Genomic DNA, 19,471 nt, shown 5'->3' on the forward strand with positions numbered 1-19,471 from the left:
TTTGAGAGGAGCCTTTTACTGTGCCTAATGCTATAACACCAGGCATGGCAGCACAGGAAAATGTCTCCCAGTGAACTCTCTGAATCTAAGGACCCTGTTGTCATGGAACTAATCACCACCATTGGTTTGGGGCTAATAATAGCCATTTGTGTGAACCAATCACAGTCTTGCCTTTTAGTTTGTAAATCCTTCCACTAGAACACCAGAAATATTTCCCTCCTAGCATAGGTGTAGATGTTGCATGGTCATCTAGTACTCATCAAAGCATGGGATAAAGTCTTTAACAGTGTTCGCTGCACCTTCAGCAGTCAGGGCAAATAGCTATACTCATCACATAGAGTACCTCTTTGCATCCAAGGAAAGCTCTAGATGGCTGATGCTGTGTAAGGGTAATCTACCTGGCTAATGGCTAATAATCCTTGGGTTCAATACATTCATGAAAGCAAAGGAGAATCCAACAGTTTCCAATTATAGAGTTAAATTCCTTCATCTCCTACTTTTTCTTATCTACATATGAATGAGGTCTACTACCAACATGAGCTTATTAACACTAATCATCATTTTAGCAGTCCTTTACCAGTACCTTTAAAAAACACACAGAGAGGCATCCCTCTACTCTCCCTTAGAACCAAATAGGACACATACAAGCCAATGATATGGTGCATCAAGTAAAGATACCTGCTGCCAAATCAGAAAACTTGAATTCAATCTGTGGTACACACATAGAAGAGAGACCAAATTACCAACAGCTGTCCTCTAACCTCCATACATGACTGTGACACAGAGTCACCCACACACACAAAAAAAATGAGAAAAATGTAATCTAAAAATCTATAAAGATGACCCAGTCTAGAGAGAGAGAGAGTAAGTAGGAAAGAGATAGAAATATAGAAATATACACTGAGAAACCATTGAAAGCTTTTTGAGAATACGTGGTGTACCTTAATAGCTTGAGTCAGAGTCTAGTTTGACACATTTGTGTCAAGTTGTTTGACTCTGAAGCCTTTGTAGGCAGTTTCAACATTAGTCTATGAGAGGTCTCTAATTCACAGAAGTGTCTGAACACACCCACTTACATTTTTAAATGATTTTAAGAGTGCCCCTTGCCATCCCTGGCTGAACAGCATAACTGAACACACTATTCATCCCAGTACTGGGAACTCCATGCCATGGTCCTTCCAGACTGGAGTTGTGTTTTAGGTCATAGTAGTGCTAGGCAGTGCTCCTGTCTCCCTCTCCCTGACATCTTTGTACTGTCATTAAGTGAAAATGTGCATGTTTGCATCTTTATATTGTTTTCTGAATCACTGCACAGTGTAAAAATAGCACTCACATAGACTTTGTTTATTGTTTTCTTTTAAACAGATACTTTTAAAAATTAATTTGAACAGCAGCATATCAACCAGAACTGAATAAAGATCATAAAAAAAAAAAAAGATGACCCAGTCTACTAAACGTAAAAATTTTGAGTCATTACTTTCCACATACTGATTGAAACTGTGGGCATTAGATAGATGCCTTAAGAATGTGGGAAAAGGTCAGAGGATCAATCTCTCAGGAAAGATATATATATGTAGAAGGGAAAGAAAAGTTATAGTTTGAATTTCACTAGTCTCCCATGGGCTCTTCGGTTAAGCTGTTTCCTCTTCGTGATATCCCTTGAAGTGGGAGGGTCATCAGAGGTTGACCTTGAAAAGTTATAGCGAGGTGACAAATATGGGTCTATTTTTATTTTTCTACATATCAACAGCCAGTTAGACCAGCACCATTTATAGAAGATGCTTTCTTTTTTCCATTGTATGTGTTTGGCTTCTTTGTCAAGGATCAAGTGTCCATAAGTGTGTGGTTTTATTTCTGAGTCTTCAATTCTATTCCATTGATCAACGTGTCTGTCTCTGTACTAATACAGTTTTTAATCACTCTTTAGTAAAGCTTGAGGTCAAGGATGGTGATTCCCCTGGTCATCCTTTTATTGTTAAGTATAATTTTCACTATTCTGAGATTTTTGCCTTTCCAGATGAAGTTGAGAATTGCTCTTTTCATGTCTTTGAAGAGTTGTGTTGAGATTTTGATGGGGATTGCATTGAGTCTGCAAATTGCCTTTGGTAGAATGGCCATTTTACTATGTTAATCCTGCCAATCCATGAGCATTCTGAGGCTATGGAGCTTTCACATAAAACGACCTATCATGACTGCCCTCTGAAAGACCCAACAAATAGCTGAAAGAGTCAGATGCAGATATTTGCACCCAACCAATGGAAAGAAGCTGCTGACCCCTGTGGTTGAATTAGGGAAAAACTGGAAGAAGCTGAGGAGGAGGGCCATCCTGTAGGAAGTCCAGCAGTCTTAATTAACCTGAACCTCCGAGATCTCTCAAAAACTGGACCACCAACCAGGCAGCGTACACCAGCTGATATGAGGCCCCCAACACATATACAGCAAAGGACTGTTGGGTCGGGGTTCAATCAGAGAAGATGCACCTAACCCTCAAGAGACTGGAGATCCCAGGGAGTCTAGAGGTCTGGTGGGATGGGGAGTAAGGGATGGGGACATCCAAATGGAGACAGGGGGATGGGGAGGAGGAATGGGATGTGGAACAGTTGGAAGGTGGACCAGGAGGGGAATAAAAATCTGGAGTTAGAGAGAGAGAGGGAGAGAGAGAGAGAGAGAGGGAGAGGGAAAGGGAGAGGGAGAGGGAGAGAGAGAGATTTTAAAAAAAAGAGTTATAGCCTAGGAGAAGTTCAGGGAAGATCAGCCAGCCAGCCACCCCAGGTCATGTCCATAGTTTACCCTGGCAGAGTGCAATGCAGTAGGACAGTACCAACGAACAATGTACTCTTGAACTTGCTTCACCAATGTCTTTCATTCTAAATCTATTAAGAGACATGCTGGCATATTTTTGTGTTCCCATAGACCAAGATTTGCTGATTTTTCAAAATAAAGACTATGAGTCAGCTCGGAATATTGTTCATATTACTGGGAGAATGCTTCCTTTAGAGCCTTGCCAAAGACCTCGTTTTGAGTTGATCCCGCACATGAACTCTAAGGAGTCTGATGATTATGAACTTACGGTTCCATCTTTTGTTGATGTTTTGTGTATGTCCAATGATGAAGAAGCCAGTTGTCTCAGATTTCAACACAGTATATGGAAAAAGAAGGAGGAAGGGAAGAATGCTCTTCTTCATCCTGCTCTAAGACAGAACAAAATAGTGACAAATGATCTGCCTATAAGGGAAGATGCAACTAGAAAGACAGCTGCCCTTGAAGATGAGCTGAATTTTCTCCAGTCTCAGATTGCTATGATTGCAGCAGTGCAGGACCTGAAAGGGAGCAGGAGACTGGCTTCATCTACTTGAGTGATAGACCCAGCATGGAGCAAGCGCCGCTGGGCTGAGTGTGGAACCAGACCACACAAGTGTCGTGCTTCCTCCTCCTCCTTCTCCTCCTCCTCCTCCTCCTCTGCCTCTCCCTTCTTCTCCTCCTCAGTTTTCTCTGCAGCCTCCAAGTTCTCTTCCCATGCAACCTGGATCTGCTCATACATATAACATTGATAATCTGGCTACTGAAATAAAAAAGGCAGCTCTCAGGTGTTAAAACCAATAATAGCCATCATTCAAAAATCCCCAGAGTTAGTGATATTCCAAACATGTTGGATGTTCTAAAGGACGTGAATAAAGTCAAACTTCGGCCTATGGAAAGGTCACCAGGTGGTAGACCCATTCAGAAGAGGAAAAGACAGAGTTCACAATGGGATCCCACGTCTTTAATATCTAATGCACTGAAGCAGAAGTTTGCATTTCAAGATGATTCCTTTGACAAAGAAAATAGGTCTTGGGAGTGTTCTCCATTTTCTAGTCCTGAAACTTCAAGGATGCAGCCTGGTGGCAGTGATGGTGGTGGTACATGCCTTTAAATCACAGCATTGGAGAAGGGGCAGAGGCAGGTGGATCTCCTTGAGTTCAAGGCCAGCCTGGGCTACAAACGGAGTTCAGGATAGCCAGGGCTACACAGTGAAACCATGTCTTGAAAACCAAAAAAGAAAAAGAAAGAAAAGAAGAAAAGGGAAAAGAAAACCACAGATGTATGGTGGTCTATACCAGTTTTGATGTCACATTTCTCCTACAGAAAGTCATCAACCTAAGGGAAGGACTGATAATATAAAAGCAGTTATTCAGGGTATCAGAAGCAAATGCTTTGCTCACACTCGGAAGGACAGATCCAGATATGCCACGTGGTATCCTTCACTGTCTGTCAGAGAATTACAACCTCTGTTAGGGTAATCAAGCTGTACTCTGCCCAGCCTGAAGAAGACACTAAGAATACTATCCCTGGTTTTGGAAGATGTGGCATTTAACTGGCTACGAAAGAGAGTAGAGAGCTGGGTATATAGATTTCCCACTTTATGTGAGTGCTACTGAAAATGAAATACATGGTTCAGTGAGTTTCCTAAAATTACGGCTTCCTACGGAGGCTCCTCTGTCTTGTGATTGCTGTGATGTGGTTTATTTGGCCTTCAGCAACTTGTAGATTTTTAGTGAGCAGAAGATGATGATTGTTTTTCATTAAGGTAGTCACAGTTTTAGTCATGTAGGGTTGAACTTTCTAAAACTTCCTGAGGTAATAAATTATTTGACTGTAAAGAACTGCAAGTAGACCCTTAATAAGTTCCATCCACACTGGCGTTGCACACACAGACAGCTGGTGTATTCCCTTTGTTCTCTATTATGTTTGCACACTATATTTTTTGTAAGTAGATTTTATAATAAATGGGCCTTTTAAAAAAAAGAATTATAGCTTAGTCATGCTTTGGAGCAATACTCTCTGCTCCTGGTCTGTCTGTCAAATGTGACTGGCTGCCTCAAGTCAAGGACAGAAGTGATCCCATCATAATAATTTCCTTACTGTGATGGGCACTCTGAAACATGAGCCAAGGTAAATTCTCCCTCCCTTAAGCTACTTCTGTCCTCCACTTGGTCAAAGTAATTAATCCAGCTAATGTGCAGAATAGAATGTGAGAAGAATCCAGAAAAATAGGTGTTCTAAAAATAAATAAATAAAAGAAGGTGAGTTTTAAAATACCCAGCACTGGGCTGAGGTGCAATCATCAATAAATCTGATATCTGCCCCCCTCAAAAAGATGAAATAAGAAAAAGAAGACTTACTTATTGATTACACATAAGTCAATATACATTTGTTGTTGTTTTGAAGACAGATTTCACAGTTAAGTCTAGGCTGGCATCAAACTTCCAATCTTTCTGCTTCAACCTCCCAAGGGCCAGGATTATAGGTATGTATCAACACAGCTGGATTGTTTACATAGTTTGTTTCCTTGGCTATTTTCTTCTTCTTCTTCTTCTTCTTCTTCTTCTTCTTCTTCTTCTTCTTCTTCTTCTTCTTCTTCTTCTTCTTCTTCTTCTTCTTCTGCTTCTTTGGTTTTTCAAAACAGGGTTTTTCTGGGTCGCCCTGGTTGTCCTGGAACTCACTCTGTAGCCCAGGCTGGCCTTGAACTCAGAAGTCTCCCTGCCTTTGCCTCCCAAGTGCTGGGATTAAAGGCGTGCGCCACCACCGCCCAGCTCCTTCACCATTTTCAATCTTACAACCAGAGAATGGAGGCTCAGAGAAATGTAGCTTTCGTAACATGGACAAGAAGTGGAAATCAAATACAGGTATATCTGGCTCACGAGTTCTTTTGTGAATCAACCAAACAGATTTCCAGAAAATTTAAGTTGTTTGGTACTCTAGCATGCAAAATGGCCACAGCAAGCTGTCTAACTCAGGCAGAATATGCTAGGACACACCAAAGAATGTGTTGGTTTCTCATGAACAAGAAAGTGTGTACAAAGAGCAGCAGTTTGCTGACTTGTCTCTAAAAGACCCCATGATTCTAGAGTTCACATAGAAAGTTAGAGCCTCAGGTAAGTGCATATGTATCAACAAGAATGATGCAATTCATGCTACCATCTTCACACTTTGGCAACCAACACAATTAAAAAATCTACTGAAAGACTTGCAAGCATCTGACCTGGTCACATAGATCCAGAGGGGCCAGAAGAAAGATATCCAAGTGCCTGCCATGGATGGATGCCACTACAATGAACAAATGCAGGATGGTGTGATGGGGAAGATAGAGGACAGACACAGTGGAATGATGGAAGAGGAAGCAAAGCCAAGGAGTTCGTCCATGGTGGAGAAAGGTGAAACAGGCTGTGAGGAACAGGAAGGTATGAGGAAACCATGGTGAGGTCCTGGCCTGGGCTGCTGCCAAGGGCCATGTCCGAGTCCACGGTCCTGCTGCAGTTAGGGTCTATGTCTGTGACCAAGTTACCACCAAAGCCCAAGCAGATGTCTATGGTCTGGGATGGTGGGCTGCCACTGGAGACCATTTGGGTATCTGAGGGTCATGCTGGCGAGCTGGACCATGATGATCTGACTTGCCTATACTACTACCTGAATCCATGGGGACATCCAAGCCCAGGCTGCTGCCAGAGGCTGTGTCTGGATCTATGAAACTATGGCAGACATGTGGGGTCTATGTTGATGTGTCAGGCCCGTGTTACCACAAAAGCCATGCAGATGTACCTGGTCTGGACTGCCACCTGAGACACTGTGGTAAGCTGGCAGTGTCCCTTGCTGGCCACTACACTCAGGAGAGCTGGCCATACCCCTCGCCTGGGCAGCACAGTAGAGCTGACTCTAATGGCATTGAAACTGGTGATCAGGACCTATGGGCATGAGCACAGGAAAGCTGACACCACTCCTTGTTTGCCATGGGGTTGTGTGAGCAAGGAAGAGATGCACCCCTTTGCTCCTCACTGCTTGCTACAGGTGGGAGACCTGGCCCCAAGGATATGAGAGCCCCAGGGCTGACCCTGCTCCTTGCTGGCTGCAGCACTGATTGAGCTAGCCAAGGCTGTTCTGGAGAGCTTGTCCTGGTGGTACTGGCACAGGTGAGCTGGCAGGCTGATCAGCTCAGCTACCTCCCAGGCCCAGATCCAGGGCTTTGAATTGGGACACCCTAACACCTACCCTGTCTATGATCTTCTGGAGCACGTGAAAGGGCCCATTATGCAGATCCAAAGCTGCAGGATCTCCCTGACATAGGGCAACAGCAGGATAGCTGAGCAGAGTCCCCATGAAGATCCAGTATAATTAGTGAAGCAGAAGCCAGAGGCCCCAAAACAGAGTAATGACTCACTACACTGAACATTTGCAAGTAAAGATGTATGGACAAAACAATACACTGTGGGACACACTGTAACACACTACAGCTTCTACAAGATTTTTTTATTTATTTTTTTTTCTGCTGCTAAGGTGGCGGGTAGCTACAAAAGAACAGGGAGATGAGTGGGATTGGGAAGCATGATGTGAATTCACAAAGAATCAATAAAAGTAAAAACAAAGAAAGAAAAAAAGAAAAAGAAAAAGAAAAGAAAGCTATTGCCTGTCCCCTGCTTCTGAATTTTATAGTATAACTGTGCCTTGTCATTTTCCCACAAGCTCAGGTTATATTCTTGTTCTTTACAGTATAGTTACTTTGCTCATGCTATGATCAAATATCTAACAAAAAACAAAAAACAAACAAAAAAAAAGCAGCCTAAGAAAGGAAAGGTCTATTTCTCACAGTTTGGAGGAATATAGTTTATTATCATGCAGAAGGCATAACAGCAAGAATGTAACGTGATTGGTCACGTTGTATCCATCCATAGTCAGGAAGCAAAATGAGGTAGATGGTAGCGGTTGATGCTCTGTTTCTTTCTCCTGTTCATTCAGTCAGATGCTAGTTCATGGAATGTGCTGCCACACTAGAATGTGTCTTCAGACCTCAGTCTCATTAGGAACTTTCCTCACAGACATGTCCAGAGGTATGTGCCTGTATCGATGTTGAGTACCATCAAGTTGACAGTCAGGATTAGCCATCACATCCACCATATCTAAAAATCCACATTTCAGAACTGGATACAGGTTATGAATCATTCATCCAAGAGTTCCAAATGTGAGATATTGCAAAACCCCAAACTTTTGCCTGCTAGCATTGTGTTACAAGAGGAAAATTCCACACCTGACCTCAGGTGACCAAGAGTAAGCAAAATACTTGAACACTAAAAATATTATATAAAGTTACCTGGGGCTATGTGAAGCATAAATGCATTTTGTATTTAGACTACCAGGCACCCATAAGTATTATTTTTTCATAAAACCGTTAAGTTAATTCAGATCTTCTTCCTAATAGCAAAAGTACTTCAGCCAACCATTATTCATATAACGTTAATTAAATGCTTAGAGTAAATATAATTCTTTAAGATCATAATCATTTCCTTAATTGCTACATACATATGCAGACATTATGGTGTCTTACAATAAAGTACCATGAAAATGGGCCCTAAATACTTGCTATTCACATTCAAAGCAATGTTTCCACTCTGGTCTTAAGTGAGTTGTCACTAATTAAAATTCATACTGCTAATCTCTCCTGGGACCATTAATGTCTTATTAGACATCTGATTAATTGCTCTATAAAAGCATATTTTCTGATTACCTTTCAGCATTTTACAGGTATAAACTATTTCTACAAATAGCTCTCTTATATTTATTTATACATTAAGAATTAAAATAGACACATTTCTATAAGACATTTTTATTCCTAAACATTTACTTATACTCTGGAATAATGCCTAACTTTATGGAAATTATTTTTGATGGCTAACTTTCTTCATTTGACAGAAAGCTTAGAAGATGAGCAAGCCTGCAACATGCAGCTGACAGGCTATTCAAATAAGGCTGTTGAAAATAAAATATGTAGGTGGGGAGCTTGGACATGGATCAAGATTGAAAAATAGATGAGTCACTCATCTTGAAGGCATAATTGAAGTCATTGATGCCTTTACTCTCTGAGCTAATTACTATGGGAGGGAATACAAAATCTGAAGGAAAATTTTAGCTAATAATATAAGTTAAAGTGCCTAAAAGAGCATATTATAGAGAAGATACAATTTAATAGAAGATTTGGTTTATATGAAACAAGAAAGTTTTAAGAAAATAGTAGCATATCAGCTTCTGAAAAATCAGGGAGAATGAAATCAAATTGAGTAACCATTGGCAACTGCATAGAGACAGTTTCCGGGGCTGATAAACGAAGACTGTAGAAGGATGTGGTGGGAAAGCTACAGGGCCAGTTACTATTTGAGTGAGAGAAGTTGGAAAAGAAAAGGTAAGGAATGGAGCTCAAACTTGTGTATTAGATAAGTGAAGATTTAGAGTTCTCTTGCTTTAATGTTTTGTTTGCTAGTTCTCTGTATTGACAAGCTACTGTGCATTCTATTTTTGTTCTATATATATAATTTAAGGCATTCTTGTTTCCTTCTTACTTCATACCTGTCTCCCACTCCCATCTCAACATCTCTACCACTGTTCTTGTAAAAGTCACTATAGTTCCATACTATGGCTTGCCAAGAGATCATAACTCTGTCCTACTGTGTTTGAAAATCTCATTGCATTTGAAATAATTGATCATTGCCTCCTTTGTGAATTATTTCTCTTCTGGCTTCTATAATCCACCTATCTTGTTTTTCTTAAACTGGGGAAACTCATGTTATTTTTTTTCTCTTTGCTTAACCTCCCAATGTTAAGAGTATCCCACTCCTAACAATTTACTTTTATCCATATCTCTTTTTGTTTTGTTTTGTTTTAGGTTTTTTGAGACAGGGTTTCTCTGTGTAGCCCTGGTTGTCCTGGAACTCACTCTGTAGACCAGGCTGGCCTCAAACTCAGAGATCTGCCTGCCTCTGCCTCCCAAGTGCTGGGATTAAAGGCGTGCACCACCACTGCCTGGCTCATATCTCTATTCTCTTTAACTCTAAGGAGTCTTGAGGCTTTAACCATCATCTCTCTAACCTTCATTGTACTCAGCTGCTCCCTTGAAGGTCAGACTCATTTACCCAATTTCCTGCTTAACATCTTCACTGCCTATTTAACTACACACCTTGAGCATTACCCATTTAGTGGACAAATATCTGTCTCTCAAATCCCCTGCCATATTCTCCCTTAAGTTTTTATTCTCAAGCCCACACTGAGCTCAGGACAAAAGTCTAGTACCTTTCTCTCTTGATTTGTCTCTGACCTTCAATCCATCATCAAATTCTATTAACTCTGCTTTTGGAAACATTTCACTAGTCCAACAATTTTGGTTCATTTCCACAGCTACTACCCCAGTCTAAGCCACTGTCAACACCCACATGAACTATGATTTGGCCTTCTATCTGAATCCTCTTTAACACTATGTCTCACTCAGTCTAGTCTTCATATGAAATCCAAGAATTCTCTAAAAGTATATCATTTCTCTGTCCTTCTCAGTGTTTAAACTGAAACTTAAGACATTATACTTAAATTTTTAAGTCATGTACCACCAAACTCCAGTCAATGTTTTTAAATCTATATTTGTGTGATACATGTATACTGTGTATTTTGATAATATCCACCTCCTAGTCTCCCTTTCCCATGCCTCCCAGATCTCTACCCTATGTCCCTCTCCCAGCTTCATATCTGGCTTTTTTTATATTTTGTGCTACCCATATCCCATGGGTGTTTTATCATCCATTGGAGCATGGCCAATCTACAAGAGACCTCAGCCCAAAAGAAAATTAACTGTACCCCTCTCAACATGCATCAACTGTCAGTAGTTCCTTAACTAGATCTGGAGACTCCCATTGTGCTAGAATATTGACTGGCTTGGTGTTGAGCAGGTCTTATTCAGGCAACCACAGCTGTTGTGCGTTCATGAGTTAAATCATCCTATACGTCCACAAGACATTCTTTTGACCCAACCCTTTCTGATTCTGGCTTTTACAATCCTTCCACTCCTTCTCTGAGATGGTCCCTGAGCTTTGTGGGGTGAGAGTATGTTATAGATGTCCCATTTGTGGCTAGCATTCTACAGACACTTATTCTGTTCACTTTGGCCAGTTGTAAGTCTCTGAATTGATGTCACTCACTAGTATAAACGAATAAACAAACAATTCTCTAATGAGGATCAAGAGTTATACTAATCTATACATATAGGAAATACATATTTAGAAGGCAGTTTGATACTATGTCCATTTGGCAAACTAACAGTAGTGGGTATGAGCTGCCCAGCCACAGATTTCTGGCCATATTCTTCTTTCTTTCTTCCTTCCTCCCTTTTTTCTTTGTCTCTTCTTCCATTGTTTTTTCTTTGCTTGTTTGATTGTTTGTTTGATTCATTCATTCAATCATTTTGAAATTATAATTTAGATCAGATTTTGCAGCTTTTCCCCATGCTACTTTTTACCCTCCTTTAAAAGTTCTGGCCACCAATGCAGTCTGTATCCCTAATACTAATTAGTATCCCTTTAGCCTACACTATTTCCTGAAACCACTTGTGGACTTTTTCTTGTTATTCAGATTGTCTTTATTGTTAGGGTTTGTTGTTGTTGTTGTTGTTGTTGTTTTTGTTATTGTTTTAAGAAAAGAATTTTCCTAATGAGTAACTCATTAGAAAGTACCACAAGCAAAGTTAACTTCTTCAAGCAGGGAAATTGAAATTGCATTCAGAACACGGCTTGCAAATAAAGCCCTTAATTTAGGTTACAATATTCTGCTGACCTCCCCTGAGTTCTGCCTGTCCTCTGCACAAGACAAACAGGGCAACTTTACAGAGGAGGTAATATGAGTCAACGTCCTTTGAGTGTTTCATGGTACTGCAGTGTCTAACATCTCTCTGGGAAGCCTCTGTTGCTGTGTCTCTGTTTATTGAATGAGTAATAAAGAAAGCCACCAATTCAGACCGTGCAGTGAGTGTTGCCCCATTTTTCAGTGAATAGGTCAGGGAACCACAGTGAGCATAGTTGTTCATTGCTAAGGGTTTTCCTTCTGACTGGTGCTCTGGCTTCTGTGGACACAGAAGCAGCTGCCGTGAGCAGTCTAAGTGCTAGATTTGTTATCCCTCAAGCATGAGATGTATGTTAGTTGCTTTCCTGTTGATGTGATAAAATACCATAACCATATGTAACCCAAGGAAAAGAGACATTATTTTGGTTTACAGCTGCAGAGGGAGCAAGTCCGTTGTGGAAGGGAACGCACAGCATGGCAGCAGGTTACATTTTCCACCCACACACAGGAAGCAGAGGGAGAAGGAAAAGGAGCCAAGTCTGCAAACACCCCAAGCCGGCCTCCAGGACGTATACCCTGCGGCAAGGCTCCCTGTTTGATGGTTCCATAGTCTCCCCACGCAGGACCACCAACTGGGGAAGAAGAGCTCACATTTTTATCCCATTCAAACCACCATGGTCTATAAAAGCAGAAAAACTTATTTACATGCAACTGACTGTGAATCATTACATGCAATAAGTTCAACATGTGTTTCAGAATAGAGATCCCCACTTATACGTGAACAAATTCAGAGATTGACACAGCAAGTTTCAGTCTTGCTCAGATACATTCATACACCTCTCATGACATTAAAACAGCTTTAGGCTATCCTGTATTTAGTGATCAAGACTTAAACTAACAGACTACCCAATTAAACTCTGTGACGGTAAATCCTGAATGTCAGTTTAACCGTATCTAGATTCAGTTAGGCCCCTGGGAGGGTTTATGTAGGCATTTCCAGGAAGGATTTAACTTGGTGGAGAAAGACCCTTTAGTAAGTAGACAGTACCTTCCCTCCGTTGCACAGAAGTCGGAGTTAAAGCAGTGTGACTTGCTCACCTGCCTTGGTATCTTGCTGGTGAATGTCTCTGCCCTGTTGTTGCTGATGCCACAGTTGCCACTGCCACTGCCATCCTGGACTGAAGACCAGCATCTCTCTAGGAATTACTCCAGCCCTTTAGCACCAGACTGAGACTGTTCAGGCATTCTCCATCATGAATTGTACAGCTACAGGGTTCTCAGCCTCTCTAGTATGCAAAAGCCATTTTTTTAACTGTTCAGGCTGCGCTGGGTAAGCCAATCTAAAAATCACAAACTATGATAATTAATGATCATGCAAATTACATTTATCAGCCATATTGATTACTCATCTTGTTCCTGTAGCTAAAGACTTAAAGAAAGGATGGGTTTATTTTGGCTCACAGTTTGGAGGGATCATCATGATGAAAAGTCACGGCAGTACATGGGAAGGCAGCTAGTCACATGGCACTCAAAGTCAGGGAGTAGAGGGGTGAATGCCGGTACTCAGTTAGCTGTTCTTCTCTGGATGAAGTCTGAGACTCCAGACCGTGAAATAGTGCCACCTATATCTATGGTACGTTTTCCTACTTTAATTAACCTACTCTTGGAAATTCCTCACATATACACCCAGAGGCATTTCTCTTCAGTGGTTCTACGTCTTGTAGAGTTGATAATCTGTATCAACTAGTACACCAACAAATCTCAAACTTAATTTCTTTGTGCTTTTTGAATGTTTTCAAATTTATTTGTTTGTTTGTTTTGGTTATTTTGGGGTTTGTGTGTTTGGTTGGGGGGGTGTTTGTGTGTGTGTGTGTGTGTGTGTGTGTGTGTGTGTGTGTGCGTGTGGAAGAGTAGGCATAAATATCTCTCCATTCAGAAAATCATTTTTTAAAGATTTATTTGTTATGTACACAGTGTTCTGCCTGCATATGTGCCTGCACAACAGAAGATGGCACCAGATCTCATTATAGATGGTTGTCTTCCACCATGTAGTTGCTAGGAATTGAACTCAGGACCTCTGGAAGACCAGTCAGTGCTCTCAATCCCCAAGCCATCTCTCCAGCCCCTGAGTAACTAATTTTGTACTTGTTTTGCTATTTGATTATCCCATCTGTTGCCCATGATAATTGCAATAATACCAAAAAAGTAGTATATTATAAATATCCTTTAAAAAATTATAAAGAACAATAGACTAGCCATAGATTGTATCCTGCATGTATGAAATGAGATCTACCAAAGCCCTGGAGGACTGGGCACAAGCAGACAGAGTTGAGGAACTTAGAGGTTATAATTGAGATCAATATTACATGTTAGTCACACCCTGGTACTTACAATCTTGCTGAAAATATCTTAACTAAAAGCTATATAAAATAAATTGAATGACTTAATCTCAGGTTCTGTCCATCACACTAATTGGACATGCCTGTGATTACTTGTTTATTCAAGAATGTTTTAGGTCAAGGAGAAGATTTATATGAAAGAGAATTTGCGAAGGATATTGAGCAAAATTGCTCATATATGTCAAGGATTACTGAAGACAGGATCTTGATTTCTCTTTAACTATACTTTGATATATGGTTGTGTACTCAATGATTAACTTTCATATAAAATAATATTTGTCATATTGGATTCAACAAAATCATTGTTCCTCGGCTATAATACAAATTTATTTCATGGCTGTATAGGGATTGAATGTTTTTATTAAAGTATAATAGTAAATTGATGCATTCTCAAAAATACATTCTTCTCTTATATAAGTCCCTACGACAGTTACCCTCCCTCCCCTCCTTCCATCTCTTGCCACCTGCCCTCTCCTCCAGGTCCACTCTCCCTTCATTTTCTCTTCAGAAAGGGGCAGGCCTCCAAGGGAGGACAGCCAAAACTTATTGGAGTGGTCAACTGATGTTGGCTTAACTTGAGACCCATGCCATGAAAGAGAGTCCATCCATGCCCTACTCTGCTTGGATATCCAGGAACCTGAGACTGAATATCCCAGAGACACACAGTATATCCAAACATAACTCTCTCTCTCTCTCTCTCTCTCTCTCTCTCTCTCTCTCTCTCTCTCTCTCTCTCTCTGGTTCTTATTTATTTTTATTTATCCCCTACAAATAAGTAAAGATTTCACTTTATTTTACAAATACTTTTAATCACTGGAGGATAAAATTAAACAAATTGACCATGACACTAAGGCTATAAAGGATAACTGTATTTTAATCAGGTATGTTTGAATTAACTTGCCTCTTTTAAATAGTTAATAAGACTATGTTCTACTGTTTTCTTTTAAAAATTTTGAAACGGAAGGACTATTTTTATGAGATCAAAAGAAACCAAGCATGAGTGTTCCTTTAGCAGTGAATTATTTATCAACTGCTGATTGGCAGGAATCGATAATCCTGAATCGGGCATGAGGCCTGAATTCTATTCCTAATACCCACGTAGAAAGCCAACATGATATGATAGCATGTACTTGCATTTACAACACTATAGAGGCAGTGATAGGAGAATGTCGAGGACTCATTAGCCCACCACCCTAGTCTAATTAGCAAGCCCTGTCTCAAAAACATCACAGACAGCTTCTGAAAAATACCACCTGTGGTTGACCTCATGGCCACTCTGTGCACATGAGCATATGACCATAAAAGAAGGGCTTCAAAATTGACTCTCACACACACAAAGCAGCTAATGTAAAGATCTTAATTCCTTTCCTCTAGTTATTAGCAGAGGTCTTACTTATTATAGAAGAAATTGTCCCTCCCCCAGAGAAAATATCTTGGCAAAAATTGTCTGAGCAATATGAAAAAAAAATCTCAGTAAGGAAAAAGAGAGGATTATGATAAGCACTGGGTTTTCATAACCCAATCAGAACAGCTGAGACTAGCGATCCCTTGTTGATATATGGTAGGAAGCACAAATGTGCCTTTCACCGGCACCACCAACTGAATTCATTGAAGAACATTATTCACCTCTGCTCAGTCTATGAATGTACTACCTAAAAATAATGATGGAGATCAAAATTTTCAATCTCCCTGACAGAGCCTAGGGATCCTGTGGTAAGACTGTGCTGGCAGCTTCATCTTAAACTTCTGCTTTCAATTGCTATAAATTTTCACACACAAAAATCTACTTCAGTGCTAATATTTTTCAACTGGTCTCCTGGTGATACTGCAAGAAATATTGAGCAAAATTTATTCAGTTCTTTTGTGTGTTTTATCTGGTAAATATTTATTATTTCCTGATATTAACCCATAAACATGTCACCATATGATTCTCTGTCCTGATGAAAATATATTTCCTGAGACCTAGGATTAGCGACATTCTGTAAACACAATGAATAGTAAATTGAGGCTGTAACGTAGAAAATGAAAAATAGGAGTGTTGGCAAGAAATAAAGTAAGACATAGTAAGTTATATTACCCCAAGTCATACACTTGAGTAAAACACGTTTATCTTATAATTGCTTTTTCACCCCAATTTAACAATGTCACATGAAGAGGACTCTTAAGCCTACTTAAGGAATCAGTTTGTCTGAATGATTTCAAGCATATCCCACCACTTTCTCTCATGAACATCTTACTGAATGTCTAAAATTTTATAATTGAGCATTTATATTTTGGGCTGAAACATTTAAATTGGTTGTTGGGAATGATATATTAAGCCTTCTTAGACTTTTCCTACTTAATATAAAGAATTCATCTGATTCATTTGAGTATGGAATTCAAATTAGCCAGGGTGTGACTTTTGAATTATAAATTATCTTTGCCTCCACCCCACCCTACCCCCCCACACACACACACACCACCAAAATAAGTTCCAGGGTTTTCTGGTCCAAAAATCTTATGGAAGAACATTTAGGACAACTAATTAATCTGTATGGTCACCTAACAAAACAGGGGAGGTTTCCAATTACTGGCTTCCTGACAGTTAAATTATGAGAAACCATAAAAGAATTCAACTATTTTGTGCACCAGCTTTTGAAAAGATAAAGACAAATATTAGATCAAGAGAAAGTCTGGAACAAGTTTAGATCAAAAGAGTTTGAATAGATTCATCTATATTCTCTTTCAAAATTTCCTGGAGTAACAGACTGTGTGTGTGTGTGTGTGTGTGTGTGTGTGTGTGTGTGTGTGTGTGTGTACTATACAACAATGATATGATCGATTTAGATATAATAGTGGTCCCATAATATTAAATATAATGCCTGTTCCTAGAAGCATTATCAGTTTGACTGCTTTGTCACAATTGTGTCAGTAGGGGACAGAGGAGAGAGGCTATGTCTCTGTTCTATGAACATTTGAACAATTAGTAGCCTAACATTCCTTGGCAGGGGGAGCAGGGAGAGAGAGCTTGAGATGTCCAGCGCTGCGAAGGCCCCGATAGCCCAGGCCCAGGAGCAAGGCAAAGACTAGAAGAACTCTGCCTGGGACCTAGGATCCTTTGCAGGACAGAGCCCAAGACAGATGACCCTCGCATGGGCTATCTTAGGCATGTCGGGTCAAGGAGCAAGCCTGGGATGACCAACAGTCAAGCATCATGGGGTCTGGACAAGGAACTAGCCTGAGATGACCACCAATCAGGTGCCAAGCAGGCCTGGGGCAGGAGACAAGGGGAGGGGTGCTGCAGCAGACCTTGCCCGAGATGATCCCTGGTTGGAGCCATAGTGCACAAGTGGAGCACAGCACCCCTGAAAACACTCCGGAGATGATACTGGATGACACTCAGAGACCCTGGGCACTACTAAGAGGAACAAGTAAATGGTGGAGACATGGAAGAGAAAGAGAAACAGAAGGATGCGGGTACAATGAAGAGAGGCAGAACTGAAGACTCAAGAGTAGTGAGTAACAAACAGCATGATGTGAGTAGCCAGTGATGCCACTTTGGACCTTAGTGAGGTCCATCGGGGACCATGACTGGGTTTGTCCTGTAACAACAGGGGTCTGTTGCCATTAGACAGATGTCCCTGGTCTTGACTGCTTCCCAGATATGTTGATGTCTGAGGATTGTACAGATCTGGTCCCACCCCTCACGCGGACATTGTGTGAGAGCTGGCCCTAAGGGCATGAAAGCAGGAGGGCTGATCCTGCCCCTAGCCAGCCTCAATACTCAGGAGAGCACCCTGCATATTACAGGAGTTGAAGGTGAAGTGCCTCAAGGACATGAGCATGAGAGAGCTGGCCCCTCAACTTGTCTGCCATGTGGTAACATGGGCAAGGGAAAGATGGCTCCCCTCTTTTGACACTTACCACCTATGGCAGGCAGGAAAGCTGACCCAAAAGTCCTGAGAGTAGAAAAATGGTTATATCTTCACTGTCTGTAACACTTGGGAGAGCAGGCCCTACACTTTGCATAGGCAGCAGAGTAGAGTTGGCCCGGGTAGCAGGGGATGCTGGTGAGCTGACCTCAAACACATGAGAGTGGGAGAGCCAGCCATAAGCAACTCCCTTTTGACCTGTTAGTCAGGGTTATCCAAGAGTCTTCCAAATATAGGCTATTGCCGTTTCCTAGGTTGCCTCCCAGAGTCTGAAGGTAAATCCCTATTGCTGAAGACACAGTGCTCTTCAGACACAGGGCCTGAAGCGTCCAAGCTGGATCTAACCTGAACACCTCCTCTCTGAGGACCAGCTTTAATGCTACCAGAAGGTACTATCAAGCTTCCAAGAAAGGGGAGAGACCAATGCTTACTCAGCTATAATGCCCAGAAACTACAATTCTTAGAAAGATACACCTGACGGTAGAATTGTAGTATGAAGATTTTGGCAGTTACCAACATCTCTCTAATTGAACTTAAGACCTGCAGAACTAGGCAGAACTAGAAGGAAATTATGGCTGTTACCAGAAAAATAGCCAGCCATCGTGGCTAGCAAGGCTATGGATCTTGGAGGAGAACCACTTTACTAAACAACCACTTTACTTAATCAGCATAATTCTTAACTGCATTCTAAATATCTTGATGCCCACAGATTAAAATGTACTTCTCACCCTCACCAAAAGCACTTATCTTTGCACCAGACAGAGAAAATTGAGGAAGAGGGGTCAGGACTATTGTGTCATGGAAACAGGAAGTCCCCTGAGAGATTGTGGCTCCGAGAAATGACAGGGGAACCACACCTAACAATCCAACAGCATGGCTGCCTAACCAAGGGTAATATCAGTAAACATGTTAATATGAAAGGGGAACATGCTGAAAATAGGAGAAATAGTCTTCTCCAGAAAAGAGCCTTTCAGTTAATCTTCCAAATCCAAGTAGTCATCTGAAATCATATTCATAAAAATAACTTTGCAGAGACTCAGCAGGTTGAAGATAGATAGTGATAGATAGATAGATGATAGATAAATAGGTAGATAGATAGATAGATAGATAGATAGATAGATAGATAGATAGATAGATAGATAGATTAAAGAAGATATTCTAAGACAGGAGCAGCCAGCCTGGAGGCACAGGCCCCACGAGTCACAGGGGAGTTGCAGGGCGGCAAGGACAGGATCCTCTCAGCTTCCAAGTGACAGAGGAGGATCAGTGTCCTTCTCTGCCCCTTCCCTGCAAGTGGAGGGCCTACCTCCAGGGAGCGCCTTAACCATTTTCTCCCTGGTGAGTTTCTAAGACCAGAGCAGCCAGCCAGGAGGCACAGGCCCCACTAGTTGCAGAGGACTTGCAGGGCAGCAGGGACAGGACAAGCTCTAGTCAGAGACACTAAGAACATCTAACACCAAAAATAAAGAGATAGCGAAAGGCAAACGCAAGAATCCTACCAACAGAAACCAAGACTACATGGCTTCATCAGAACCT

The 19,471-nt window shown here is 41.1% G+C and overlaps 2 pseudogenes; both read left to right on the forward strand.

Moving 5' to 3' along the window:
- The first annotated feature begins 2,804 nt into the window (after positions 1-2,804).
- Positions 2,805-3,913, forward strand: LOC116091673 (annotated as a pseudogene).
- A 12,971-nt stretch (positions 3,914-16,884) lies between these two features.
- On the forward strand, positions 16,885-17,002 carry LOC116092782 (annotated as a pseudogene).
- The last annotated feature ends 2,469 nt before the right edge of the window (positions 17,003-19,471 follow it).

This window comes from Mastomys coucha, unplaced genomic scaffold (assembly GCF_008632895.1).
Source record: "Mastomys coucha isolate ucsf_1 unplaced genomic scaffold, UCSF_Mcou_1 pScaffold15, whole genome shotgun sequence".
NCBI lineage: Eukaryota > Metazoa > Chordata > Mammalia > Rodentia > Muridae > Mastomys > Mastomys coucha.